At 40.7% G+C, this 15,080-nt stretch overlaps 1 long non-coding RNA gene across 3 annotated transcripts in view; it reads right to left on the reverse strand.

The window, feature by feature from the left end:
• Positions 1-10,940: 10,940 nt before the first annotated feature.
• Positions 10,941-15,080, reverse strand: part of LOC123781397 (uncharacterized) — a 39,274-nt gene continuing 35,134 nt past the window's right edge. For 2 of the 3 annotated variants that reach the window (XR_015722938.1, XR_006776723.2), the window contains 2 exons: positions 14,560-14,683; positions 10,941-11,482 (listed from right to left, as the gene is read on the reverse strand). This is a non-coding gene — a long non-coding RNA (uncharacterized LOC123781397). Of the gene's footprint in view, positions 11,483-14,555; positions 14,684-15,080 lie in introns of all 3 variants that reach the window. The other variant, XR_015722937.1, reaches the window with a different exon arrangement.

The raw sequence follows: 15,080 nt of genomic DNA on the forward strand, positions 1-15,080 counted from the left end.
GAGGGTGAAGTGTGGTGAGGACAGCAGTCCGTCACCCTTGCAGAGTGCTCCATCCACTCGGGCCCCCTCTCCCACTCAGACTCCTTGCACTTCTGTCTCCTCCTGGTGTCAGGGTCCAGAGCAGCAGCCCTGCCACCCAAACTGCTTCAGCCACAGCCACTCTGCTGACACACAGACCTTCTCCAGCAGGGTGACTAACTCATGTCTCCTGTCAAAGTTACCATGGTCCATATCCAGGCACCCGTTGGCTACTGCTGCTAACACCACTCTTACTATCTTCAGAGGCTGCAGAAGCCAGCAACCAGGCATCACTGCCTTGGCACCAGGACCACTTCTTTTTTTTTTTTTTTTTTTAAAGATTTTGTTTATTTATTTGACAGAGAGACAGCCAGTGAGAGAGGGAACACAAGCAGGGGGAGTGGGAGAGGAAGAGGCAGGCTCCCAGTGGAGGAGCCTGATGTGGGGCTCGATCCCAGAACGCCGGGATCACGCCCTGAGCCGAAGGCAGCTGCCTAACGACTGCGCTACCCAGGCGCCCCGAACTTCTAAATGCTGCTGGGCCACTGGGGCCAAAGCGCATGATGCCCACAGCAGCCTTCGTGGCACAGCTTCTTGCTTTCATACTCATCTTGTACAGCATCTGTTTATTATTACTCAGGCCTGAGCCCAGGGGAACTGATGAGAAGAAAATCTGTGAGACACTATGCTGTACTTGGGATCATCGCTGTCACTGACCCCAGCTTCCCCAGCTCCCCTTGACCCCATCTGCTCCCTAGACTTGCTGGATAGAAAGCCCCATGCATCCTCACCTCATCTCTAGCACCAACAAGTGGCTGCCTGGCAAACTTCGAGCAGTGAGAGACAAGAGGTGGAAAGATGGAATAAATGTAACCAAAGAGGTTAAAGACCTGTATACTGAAAAGATACAGACATCGATGAAAGAAATCGAAAGAGTCATAAATAAATGAAAAGATATTCTGGGCTCATGTACTGGAAAAATTAGTATTGTTAAAATATCTATGCTACCCAAAGCAATCTACAGATTCGATGCAATCCCTATCAAAATTCCAATGGCATTTTTCACAGAAATAAAACAATTCTAAGATGTGTATAGAACCACAAAAGATCCCAAATAATGCAAGCAGTCTTGAGAAAGAACAGCAAAGCTGGAGGCGTCACTCGCCCTATTTTCAAACTATATTACAAAGCTATAGTAATCAAAACAGTATGGTATTGCATAAAAACAGGTACACGAATCAATGGAATAGAATAGAGAGCCCAGAAATAAGCCCATGCATATATGCTCAGTCGATTTACAACAAAGGAACCAAGAATCTTCAATGGGGAAAGGGTGGTTTCCTCAGTAAATGGTATTGGGAAAACTGGACAGCTACATACTGAAAAATGAAACCAAACCACTTTCTTACACCATCCTCAAAAATAAATTCAAAATGGGCTAAAGACCTAAGTGTGAGACCTGCAACCATAAAAATGTTAGAAGAGAACACAGGCAGTAACCTCTTTGGCATTTTTGCCAATAACACTCATTCAAGAGATTCATTGTTTCTCATCATATGTACTGGATCATATTACTAAAAACCATGGCATTGGCCTGTTGTATTAGTATACAGATTTAGGCTTAACAGAAAGGAGAGTTAGGACAGTATCCTAATTTTATACCACTTAAGATTAGAATCTAATTTTTATTTTTCTGATCTGCATGTTTCTACTAGGATTTAATTACACAGGCTTTGACAGAATATTTGTGATCTGGAATCTTCTAAAAGCATATGGCTTAGCCTATGGCATCAGATTAATAAATACTGAGAGACATTTCAAGTATCTTCTCAGTAAGAAAAAGCTGAGTATAGAAAAGATCTGTGGGGAACTCATTGGCACTAAATAAAGTCTGCTGACCGTCCTACAAAACATCAAATGGAGACAATTCCAGCCTGGGAATGTGGAGGTGCTGAGCCGTGTGCCTGAGGAAGGCGGGGAGTGGCTCGTCTGAAAATAGATGGGGTACCTGCAAGGCCACCTTGAAGGAGTGATGCCTGTTGTTTCATTACAGTAAACAGTTATGGAAGAGTCAGATCCATGGCAAGATTCAAACATCTGAAGGCATAAAGGTCTTCCCTGAATGGCATTTCCCAAATTATTACTAATAACCATGTGTAACCACGTGGAGGAGAAAGTTACCAGATTCTAACTGTGACACGCTGTCTCACACTGGATCCCCTATCACACAGCACCATGGCGCCACGTCCTCATTCCCTGGTCGCCTATGTGGCTGTCTCCTGCTGAGACTTAATTTACTTCTATTTTTTAAAACATCAGTTTATTTTCCAAATTAAGTGGAAATTTGTTTGTTCTTGAGAATTTTAGTTAAAATGCTGTCTTTCTTACTTAGCCAGACTATTTGTTCCAGCGGTGTCTATTAAACCAAGGACAGGGCTGCCAGGCGTGGCGTAGTCACAGCCGTTTCAAACCATCTATTAAACCATCTATATTCAAACCATCTATTAAACCATCTGTCCGTTACCATGGCCGGCAAGGAGATCGCTCCAACAAAATAGCTGAGTCAAAGCTCATGAATTCTTTGTTCCACCAAATAAGTTTTATGAACTTCATGACACCCTCACTTTGTTTTGGTTTCATTAACACTTGTATTTATTCAACATACATGATTAATTAGACTTAGGAACCTGAATATTCAGGGATATTTTAAGTAGGAATCGATGATTTTGCCGCTTAGTTTATTGGTTAATTATAAATAATCCCTAAATCTGTTCTCTCGATGGGAGATGACAGAAGTCTTCTTGCACTTCTCTGCCAATGAGCAGTATTACTTGTGATTACATATGAATGTGGACAAGTGTTTTCTTCCCTGATGTGTCCTTTTCTAACTCTTAACTTAGTTTTTCAAACTAGATTATTTGTTGGTAGATGAGCAGAACCATTGCCCAAATTAGTAAGGTTTAGAAGATTGCTTGCCCAGAATGCCTCCAACTTGATGTGAGCATGATATTTCTACAGTTTCAGTGTCTTAATGTCAAGAAGACATAGCAATGAAAAATAGTCACTAACTTCAAATTGCTATCAAAAGATATGTTTCAGATAATTTTGTAAAAGTCAACCAGGTAACCTGCAGTTGCTCTCCAGGCAATGGATAAGAGTAGAGTGTATTCTTTGAAGTCTGTTAGCATTTCAGCTTTTTATCTTTTAGGTTTAACTGGAGGAGTGAAGTAAGGAAAGTGTGTGTCTCCAGGGGAGATTAGAAAAGAGTAAACATGTTTTTTTGTTGGAGAAGAGCCAACAGTTTTATTTTCCTAGAAAATCCAAAGCCTGAGAAATCAAATTGATAAGATGTTTTAAATAAATAACAGAAAAATACTTGGATGGGAAACTCCAGTTGGTAGGTTAGTTTTTTCAAAATTGTTAAGTGTGTGGATTTTGTCTTTGAGGCCCCCTTGCTCCGCACTGCCCTCCAAAGGCCCATGATTAGAATATCTGCAACTGATCACAAAACACTTGCCCAGAGCCCAGTGCTCCCAGTTGCTCTAACCAAAAATCCCCATCTAAGATGGTGAGCTTGCATCCTTCCCGAGAGGACACGCTCAGAGGCCATTCCTTGATCAACGCAGGGGCTTTTCTAATTAGCATAGTGAATGTCAAAAATGAGATTTTAATGATGAAAATAGAGGTCCGTTGACTGTTGTGACAAACGTGATACATGAGTTCTAAATGTTGAATTTAAAGGTATTCAAGATGCATGGATTAACTAAAAGTCTATTTGTGTGTGTTTTTTAAATTTCAACATTCCTCCTTGAATGTAAGTGATGTAAGGCTCTAATGAGAGTGTAGCCTGTGCACTTTGCCATGGTGTTCATGCTTGACCCCTAAACAGTCCTATGGCCAGTCGTTAAGGTTCTGATGAGGTTAACTAAAAGGGTAATAGAATCCTGCTTCTAGAGTACTGTTGCATTTTCCTCAAATGAGCCCCGCATGAAATGCAGTGGTCAGAGCACCTAAAAGGGTAGGAGGCTGGGAACAGGTGATAAGAAATGTTTGGGACATTCTTGCCTGCAAATGTGTATTTGGTAAGTATTTGTAAGGTAGCAGAATTTGTGAGACTTGTTTTCATTATAACCTGATGGTGGGTTTGGGGGGAAGTTGCTAACCCTTCCCACAGAAAACTTCTTCCTCAGCAGCTCTCACCGAAGTCCAAAGGGAACCTAAGGGTGGTACACGGCCAGATTGGCTTGGGTCATTTTGGAACACATCTGTTTCTTTTCTTCTTATTGCCCATCCTTTTATCCCCTCTGCGTATCTTCTTCAAACCATACAGCTTTGCAGGGATCCTGTGCTCTCGTGCTCACATACCTCTCTTGGTCCTCTCCTTTCCTCTGCCTTCTCCCCTCACCCACACACCTGAGAGCAAACGATGAACTTACTGTTAAGACTCAGTTGCTTACAGTCTCCAGGGAATTCTCTTTTAAGCCCAAGAAATGAAATTCTAACAGAACTGCAGGCATCGGGAAGAGAGTAAGGGAGGTGTTTTAAGGTCTGCGGCCACCCAGCTAGTTTCATCTAGTATGTTAAGGTCAGCTCCAGGCAGCGGTAGGCAATTACCGGGAGGGCCAGGGGAAGACAGGACAGCTCTGGGACAAGCTGGCGCTGGAACGCCATTTGCCTTCTGGCCTCTGCGTTCTGCACTTGCCTTGTCCTCACCCAGGGTCCCAGGCTGTGAACTTCCCCGACCTTCTTCTGCTGTGAAACCTCCTTTTACTGCCTGACTCCTTGGCACCCAGTGTCCTGAAAACTCATCACTGCATCAATATCAGTGATTTGTAGGCTCATGTAGTATTTTTTACTAACCTACGTAATCATCATCGTGGCCTTGCGGGTTCCAACCCCAGAGGGATAACCAAGGGGAGAGATGTCGGGGATCAGAATAGTCTGGAGGGGAAGGTGATTTTAAGTAGAGGTCTTTGCCTGTCTCCCTAGGTGCGTACTGTGTGCCTGCTTGTCAACTTCCGCTTCACAAACCGCTGTCTCCAGCAGTCAGTCTACGTATAAGAAAACAAACTAGTCTTTCCTCTAAGAAAGTGTTTTTTCCTTTCGTTCCTCTTGCTCTCCAAATTCACGGGTTGCAATTGTTTATTATCATTTTTACGACGACAACAGTAATACCATGAGTGGACATCTTGCCTATATCTTAGGAACGCCAAGCATTTCTATAAAAAATATAATTACACGTTCACCTGAAACTAATGTAACATTGTGTGTCAACTAAAAAATTAGAAAACAGATATATAATTAATAAATAGACATATGTAAACATTTATATATTTACATTAGAATAGTTCCATTAAGTTAAAGTGAAATGAGATGGTAGATGTTTTTATTTTTATTTTATATAGATATTATAGCAGGTGCTGTTGGTGCCCCACCCACATTCCTGGGTCCTGTGGCTTCAGCCCCAGTCTGCTGCTTTCTAGCTGCGGGGAGGGACATGCATCCCCTCGCTGAGGACAGACAGGGCCTCTCTTCCCTGCTTCCTAGAGGCAGAAGCACCACGGGAACCAGCCACCCTTGCCCAGACACCTTTCCAGTGACTGAATGGATATATAAATACCCCAGCTCACTCTACTCTCAGCAGGGTTACACTTCTGCAGTGTATGGTATCTTTGCAGTGTATCGGGCACCCTTGCCTGCAGCTTCTCCCCAGAATCAAGTTCTAGCTTAAGTCCAGGGAGGACAGGCTTATTAACGTGCCCTTAACAATGTGTCTCTTTGGGGCGCCTGGGTGGCTCCGCCCATGAAGCACCCGCCTTTGACTCAGGTCATGATCCCAGGGGCCTGGGACTGAGCCCCAAGGAGGGCTTCTTGATCAGCGGGGAGCCTGCCTCTTCTTCTCCCTCTGTCTCTGTCTCCCTTCCCCACTGGTGCTCGCACGCTCTCTCTCTCCTGCTCGCTCTCCCTCTCTCTCTCTCCTGTCTTACCGCTCCACTCTGCTACTGTGTATCCTAGACTAATGGTGCGCTAGCAAACTGGTGCTCAAAGCATAAAGAAAACAAAAAAAGTAACCGAGAACAGCCCTGATGTCAAGCACTTGCTGATTTCCATGGTGTGAATACTCCTGCCACGGCCCATGTCAAGCTCTCGGTGCGCCATCGGGGAACACGGACCAGAGAAGACGTGCGCACGGTCCGAACTCGCCAGCCGGTAGGAGCCGCCTCCTGCATTCCACCCACCCTGCCTCCCAATAACTGCTTGCACTCAGATCCTTGCTTCAGGGTCGGCTTCTGGGGGAATACAAAAACAGAAAATAAAGTTCAGAGAAACAAGGTAATTTCCTTAGGTGGAGATGCTTGGTCAGTGGCTGAAGGAATACCTTATTATTACTTAACAGATTATATGGTAGGATGTGATGTTATTATGTTAGTGACTTAGACTTTGACTTGTTTGTCAAATAGCAATGCATTAAATACAGACACTTTAGATAAAAAAGTGAAAGAAATGGTAATTTTGTTATTATAAAAACTGTGAAGCTGATAATAAAATTCCATATTACAACATTGTATCATAATATTCTGCCAAAAGGTCGGATTCTCTTCATTTGTTATCCATTGTGGCTACAGTTTCCCTAGCTCCGGACTCATGTTTGCTTATGTAATTAGAAAGATTAATTTTGCATAATAAGATCCAGAACCATAACATATTTATTGTATTCCTCAGTGGAACAGAAATAAATTAATCAGTTCTGAGTTTTCCTTTAAAAAAAAGTTGCTAAAACACATTTAGAACTTCATAACTTTTGAGAACACTGCCTTGAAGTCACTTCTCTTTAAGAAATGTTTTCCACTGCCAAGAAATTCCAAGCAACTCGACTCCTTTTGCTTTTCCTTTGCAACGTGGGCTCCACATTGCCAAGCAGATGAAGTCCAATCTGCAGGCATCCCCAGTGTGCAAAATGAAGGGATTTCAACTCTCAGGCACATTCTATCTTGGCCTCCTGCAAACATGGGTCAGCGTGCCAAATAGGGTATGTGGTGTGAACTGGATGCTAAGAGAAACTGGCATGACTCATTCATACATGGCTCTCAGTATTTCTAAGTCTTAAGAACTGTTCGAGCTCCTCTGGTAGAAACACACCTGAGTTTCGAGGTCAACGGTACAGAACCATTTCTTTCCACCCTAGCGACCCTATGTGCAGATCTTCACTTCTCCTTCACGGTGTTTGTATCCATGGCTCTGTCAACATCCTCTTTTATTTAAATACCTCCTTGAATTATATTCTGTTCAGTCGATTGTACCAAAGTTGCTTATCTTCCTACCTGAGCAGCACAGGACTATAAAGCTTCATGGTTGTTAACGCACTGATCTATGTGTGATTTTGTGGCACAGAAATAGATACTGGGTCTAATTATGCAAATTCAGAGCGAAAAAATTGCAGACCAGGCCATCAGCAGACTGTTTAGGCCTGGGAAGAGACATGACCCTTTAGTTCCTTCAAAAAGCCATTTATCAACTGCCGACTTTGTATTGGGAACCGGACATGCTGAGAGTATTCTAATGGACCCAGAGACGTTAACAGCTTACTGCTTTTGTTCGTATGTTTGCTGAAACATAGTCAACGTTTTGCTTGTATCTCTCACATAACATTTTATTTCCATGTCTTGCATTTATTAATTTGTGTATTTATCTTACCCCCTTCATTGATTTTAAGCACTTTCAAGACAGACACTTGGTCTTATTTATATACTATTTGCCTAAGTGCCTTGTAAAAAAAAAAAAAAAACTCAAGGAAAATTGTTGAACTGAACTAAGAGGTGGATGCTTTTGTTTTTTAGGCCTGTGCTTGAGCTAGTAACACAACTTAGGACTTCTGACTTCACATTCTCAGCTGCTTTACCCTCTATTTATAATTCATAACATAATTCGTGATGTCAATGCCTTGGTGTCTAAAGAGTTGATTATGAATGGGGCCACTTGAGTGCTTAATACGGCAACGTGTATGAATGCCTACTTGGATAATAGTTTTTAAAGTGTTAGATTTTTTTCTGACTCAGCAGATTGACTCTTTCACTGGCTCCCATAAATGTGGCCCAAAGTTGTGGGTGGCAAAATGCAGCCCGTGGACCACATGTGTTCTCTAGGCCATACTCAAAACATGGAGAATTCTTGAATTCCAGATGTAACCCAGGCTTCAGGTACAATTTGCCTAAATAAAGCCATGCCTCAGAGATTCTGAGCCAGTGATGGGTCTGGTCCCTGAAAAATGCGTTGCACCCTCTTCCCCACCTCTGCCCCCCACACACAGTCTTTAGCCTTCAACTCAGTTCTCAAGTTTTGGCCTGCTTTTAATTGAGTACTTGGGAATTCACAAGAAATCTTTGCACACACTTTCCTGTTTGCCGCTGTTTTCTCCAACTTGCCCGTCAGCTTTCTCCCTTATCTTTATTCTGATCCTCTTCTCTCCTCCCTCGTTCCACCACCTCACCACCCTCCTCCAACCCCACAAAGGGAAAACCTACACCCTGGCCTGGTTGGGTAACATCGACTTAACTTTGGCTGAAGCCTAGCGCCAAAGAGTTATAATCCCATGATATGAATTAAATTCAAGTGCAAGAACGAGACTGTACTACCAAATGGGTAGAACAAGAAAGATCAAAATCAATCAACCTTGTGGAGGATAAATATACGACATGTCTGCTGTCAGCTGCCCCTCCTGTATCTACGGTGTGCATCGCTACTCTGTCCTAAAGCTCTTTCCCACAGAGTCTGGACATGATTCAAGAATCCTTCTGAACACCGTATCTACCACCTTCAACCAGAATTGGTCCACAATCTGGAATATATTTTTTTAAATCCTCTTTCGAATGCCTTCTCTCGTTGGGTGAGAAGAACTCGTCTTTAAAGGATGGTTTCTTCAAGTGTAGTTTCTAACCGTTCCGCAGCGTGAGCATCACCTGGGAATTTGTTAGAAATGGAAGTTCTCTGGCTCTAACCCAGACCTAGTCAGATACTCTGGGGATACAGCCTAGGAATCCATGAGGTTTTTTGTTTTTTGTTTTTATTGTCGCAAAATATGCATAATATGCATCATATAAATATACTCTTTAACCCTTTGTATAGTATACAACTCAGTAGCATTAAATGCAGTGCCACTGTAGCATAGCCATCACCATCATCCATTTCCAGAACTTTTTCACTATCCTAAACAGAAACTCTGTACCCAGTAAATAGTAACTCCCCTTTACTCCCACCCACTCCCGGTCCCTGGTTACTTCCACTTTCTATCTCTGTATATATGCCTATTCTACGTACCTCATATAATGCAATCATAGAACATTGTTCTTTCTGTATCTGCCTCATTTCCCTTAGTGTAATGTTTTTAATATTCATCTGTGTTATAGCACGTACCTGAATTTCGTTGTGGTTTTTTTACAGCTGGATAATATTCCATTGTATGTGTAGACCACATTTTGTTCAGCCATTGCTCTATCGATGGATGTGTGGGTTGTTTCTAACTTTTAGCTACTATGGGTAATGCTGGTGTATGGCATACGTTTGAGTCCCTGCTTTTATATTTAAATTTTTTTTCCATTTTCTTTGTTTTGAGAGAGAGAGAGTGCACATGTGAGAGACAATGAGGAGAGAGGCAGAGGAAGAGCAAGAATCTCAAGCAGGCTCCACAGAACCTGATGTGGGGCTTGATCCCATAGCCCTCAGATCACGACCGGAGCTGAAATCAAGAGTCAGATTCTTAACTGACTGAGCCACCCAGGCACCCCTGAGTCCCTGCTTTTAATTCCTGTGATTATGTGCTAAGAAGTGGACTTGCTGGATCATTCGGTAATTCAATGTTAACTCTCTAAGGAACTGCCGAGCTGTTTCCCATAGTGGTTGCACCATTTTGTATTCTTACCAGGAACATGCAAGGTTCTAATTTCTCCAAATCACTGCTAACACTTGCTGATTACATATACATTTTTTAATAATAGGCATCCTAATGGATACAAATTGATATCTCACTGAAGTTTTAATTATCATTTCCCTAGTGACAAGTCATGGTAAACATCTTTTCATGTGCTTATCAATCATTTGTATATCTTCTTTGGAGAAATGTCTATTCAAATCTTTTGCCCATTTTTGAATTTGGTTGTTAATTTTTTGTTGTTGAGTTTTGGAAATTCTCCAAATATTGTGGATATTAATCCCTTATCAGATATATGATTTGCAAATATTTTTTCCCATTCTGTGGGTTGTCTTCTCAATCTTTTAAAAGTGTCCTTTGATGCACAAAAGATTTTTATTTTTGTGAAGTTCAATTTATCTATTTTTTCTTTTGTTTCCTGTTTAAGAAATCATTGCCAAATCCAATGTCATGAAACATTTTCCCTATGTTTTTTTCTAAGAGTTTTATAGTTTTATCTCTTATGTTTTAGTTTTAGCTCTTAGGTCCTTGATCCGTTTTGAGGTAAGTTTTGTATATGGTACGAGGATCTATTTTCATTCTTTTGCATGTGGATGTTCAGTTTTGCCAGTACCATTTCTTGAAAAGATTGTCCTTTTCCCATTGAATGACCTTGGCACCCTGGTAACAATCTGTTTCAACTAAATCTCCAGGTAACTTTAATGTACACTCAAACTTGAGAACCACTATTCTAAGTGGGTTTTATCCTTTATCTTATACTTAACCAACATAAGACTGGGACAGTCATAACCTGGCCTTCCCAATGCAAAGAAGGCATATTATGAGTAGTCACACTATACAGCAAATGGGAATCCTAAACAATGAGAGTACTCATATTAAAAAGGAAAGTGTTACCAATTAAACATTTGTTAAATTTGTTAACATTTTAACAACATCCATGCTTGTTTTTTTATTTTTATTTTTAAAATTTTTTATTATGTTATGTTAGTCACCATACAGTACATCATTAGTTTTTGATGTAGTGTTCCATGATTCATTGTTTGCGTATAACACCCAGTGCTCCCTGCAATACGTGCCCTCCTTAATACCCATCACTGGCCTATCCCAATTTCCACCCCCTCCCCTCTGAAGCCCTCAGTTTCTTTCCCAGAGTCCATAGTCTCTCGTGGTTGATTCCTCTTTCTGTTTACCCCCACTTCATTCTTCCCTTCCTTCTCCTACCAATCTCCCTGCTATTTCCTGTGTTCCATAAATGAGTGAAACCATATGATAATTGTCTTTCTCTGCTCGACTTATTTCACTTAGCATAATTTCCTCCAGTCCCGTCCATGTTGCCGCCAATGTTGGGTAATCATTCTTTCTGATGGCTGAGTAATATTCCATTGTATATATGGACCACATCTTCTTTATCCATTCATCTGTTGAAGGGCATCTCGGCTCCTTCCACGATTTAGCTATTGTAGACAATGCTGCTATGAGCATTGGAACATCTATATTTGTTATAACCAGCAAGTGATCCACTGAATTTCTCTCATTGCCCTGTTAGAATTAACCATAAGAAAAGATCCATGACATTTGATTAATTGGGCTGTAGAAATGGTTTTCTAAGAGATACTCTTACAAAGATTTTTTACCAAACTTGATCTTAAACTTGTTTATGATAAATAATGTTCATCTCAAATTTTAGTGTAGGGAGTTATCGAGACTAAAACTTTAAAAGCTTAGCTAAATTTTGTGTTAAAGCTTGGCTTGAACTGTGCTAAATTGGTATTTAGTTTTCATGTGTTAATGAAAAAAGAGACTAATGCATTATAAATAAATCTATTTACAATATAGTTAAAAAATTTTTGTTTTGTATAGTTGGCTTGTATACAGCCAAGATAAACCAGCCACATGTAAATGTACCTATGAGGGATGCCTGGGTGGCTCAGTCGGTTAAGTGTCTGCCTTTGGCTCAGGTCATGATCCCAGGGGCCTGGGATTGAGTCCCACATTGGGCTCCTTGCTCAGAAGAGAGCCTGCTTTTCCCTTGGCCTGCTGCTCTCCCTGCTTGTGCTCTCTCTCTCTCTCTCTGACAAATAAATAAATAAAAACCTTAAAAAAAATAAAATAAATGTACTCATGATATGCATGTCCAAGCTTTGTAGCAATACATAGAAAATTATCTTCAACAGAGTCCTAGAAGAAAAAGACTTATGTGAAGTTGCCCAACATTTCAAAATTCAGTGATGCAGATTGATTTCTACTTATTATTTAGATATCTAGGCTTATTTAACAAGTTAGACTCCATATCTTAGTTAACTGTATCTTTCAGTGATCAGTCATCATCCAACCCTGCCATAAATGTTAGTTGATTAAAGTAGAAAAGGTTAAAACGTTGAAACCACATGTTGCAGTTCCCAAAAATCAAGTCAACATGTGTAAAGGGAAGAATTATTAGAGGATTTATGAAATCTGGCCTGAACAAATTAATTCATCAGTTTAGCCAAAGGTCTGTCAATGAATTCAAGAACCTTTTCAAAAAGGGAAACATCTGTTGCAATTTAAGTTTCTGTTTATAAGTGAATGTTGTGGATTATTCTTTCTGAAAAAGGATACAACCGTTTATACAAATGTATTTGAAAGTTAATTTGAAATTACTCTTCTGTCTTTGGGGATCATGGGGCAATCCTTAGGGGATTTGTACTATTACTGTATTCTCCACCCTCTCTTGGTGATAGAAGGTAATGGGAACCTCACTGGGACTGAAAGATGTTGCAACAAACCATAATGCCAACTGTCCAGGAAGAGATCATTGTCTAGATGAGTACACCAAGCCTCTACCTACCGGTGTTGGATCTATTGAAATAATGTACATCATGGGAGATTTAAAGGTACTTTCAAACAGATATACATCATATGTATATACCATACATACATATATACGTTTCTGCCTTACACATTTACTTGAAATATAAACTTCAAGTTAGAAGAACCCCACCATATTTTGAAGTGGGTATGGCGGGGATTATACACATATAATCGACAAGAAAACTGAAGCTCACAATCATTGCATGAATTTGTTCCAGAATGCACAGCAAGCAAGTAGCAGGACTTAGACTTACACTAATGTCATTTGATACCGGGGCATTGCTCTTCCTGTTGCAACATGCTACCTTTCCAGCTGTGTTTTCATAAATACTGAGGGCTCATCAGGGGTCACCTACCCTTGCTAATCAAATTGTGATCCACAGACCAACAGTATGGCATTTCTTGAGAGTTCATGAAAATGCAGAATCTCAGGCCCCTCTCAGACCTAATGAATCAGAATCTACATTTTTACAAGATTCCCAGGTACATTTTATTGTTTTAGAACTCACTTTGGGAAGCCGATGCTACAATTTACATTTTAAAAAAGACTTGCTGAAACCCTTCAGATTTGATTTCAACGTTCATAACAATAATTTTCTGTATTTCAAATATGCATAATGATTGATTTTTGTGGAGTTTGTTCCAGACTTATTAAAAGACAGAAGATTCACTAACTATTATGGGTTTGAGACTAATTCTTTTTTTTTTTTAAAAGATTTTATTTATTTATTCAACAGAGATAGAGACAGCCAGCGAGAGAGGGAACACAAGCAGGGGGAGTGGGAGAGGAAGAAGCAGGCTCATAGCGGAGGAGCCTGATGTGGGGCTCGATCCCATAACGCCGGGATCACACCCTGAGCCGAAGGCAGACGCTTAACCGCTGTGCCACCCAGGCGCCCCTGAGACTAATTCTTTAATTTTTATTTAGGAATTAGTTCAACGTTACACAGAAAAAAGTTGAGCAATTGACTATTGAAAACAGTCTTCAAATCATGAATAAAGCTTAAAAAAGATTTTGCTTACTAAAGTTTAAAACTCGTGATATTCCCTACGGCTGTTTGTTATATACTCTGTGTATTCTTGATAAGGTTTATAGTTTTTCATAATTAACTGTGGAAAATGTGTAGCTGTTAGTTTGCCCAAAGAGTGGGGATCTCAGTTCAATACACTGACCAGCAGTATGCATGAGTACTACAGTTGGAAACAACTTCATTCCAAATTAAGCCAATTCTCTTTATAGTTGACTTTTATTACCTTCCTAAAACTAAAATCATCCCTAGGCAAAAGTATATTTTTATAAGCACAAAGGTACAAGACAACTTCTATTATCAAAAGGCCTTCATCAAGTCTGTGGCTTCACAATAACCAGTTTCAATAGCAGAAGTTGAGGATAGCCACTCAATAGTTAAATTTTGGGCTTGGGGGTCTTTGTGAACTGCAAAATCTAACTGGCTTTTAGAAGAAACCCATAGCCATGTCAAAGAGGGGTTAATTTCTATCTCTGGTGTTTTCTGTTCAATGAAAATCCACAGACTCAAATCTCAAAACTCTTTAATTGTGCGTCTGACTTACCTAAGTGTAGCAGAGTCCCAGCTTGAGATGGGGCCATACTCACTATGCAACTTGGGCATAACTTAATATGTCAAGAAACCTTGCTGGGCTCTCAGGGGTCTGCTCACATAGGAATCCAAGGCACTTTGGTGGGAAGTTGTAGGTGAAGATTACTATAGGAAGAGAGTGTTGGCATTTAGTTCTTTCTTACCTACCGCCACAGGTAGCTGGAGCAGAAGGAGGCAGGCTTGAGTATCCTGGAAGTTGGAATGGGATTTCCTGGGTAGACCTGGCAAATAGCAGCAGGCATCAAGTAAAGGGGAAATATGAGCCAAATACCTTCAGGAAGGAAGAAGAATTATATAGTTAAGTGTCTTCTATGGTTTGCCTCTACTAATAATACACTATATGTTAACTAAATTGAATTTAACTGAAAAATTAAAAAAAGAAAGGAAGAGAAAGAAAGAATTTTAGATTAATAAATCCAAAGTGGGGCGCCTGGGTGGCACAGCGGTTAAGCGTCTGCCTTCAGCTCAGGGCGTGGTCCCGGCGTTCTGGGATCGAGCCCCACATCAGGCTCCTCCGTTATGAGCCTGCTTCTTCCTCTCCCACTCCCCCTGCTTGTGTTCCCTCTCTCGCTGGCTGCCTCTATCTCTGTCAAATAAATAAATAAAATCTAAAAAAAATAATAAATAAATAAATCCAAAGTGAAGGGACTTACGTTAAACACAGCATG

This window comes from Ursus americanus, chromosome 34 (assembly GCF_024610735.1).
Source record: "Ursus americanus isolate L20-20 chromosome 34, mUrsAme1.1.p, whole genome shotgun sequence".
NCBI lineage: Eukaryota > Metazoa > Chordata > Mammalia > Carnivora > Ursidae > Ursus > Ursus americanus.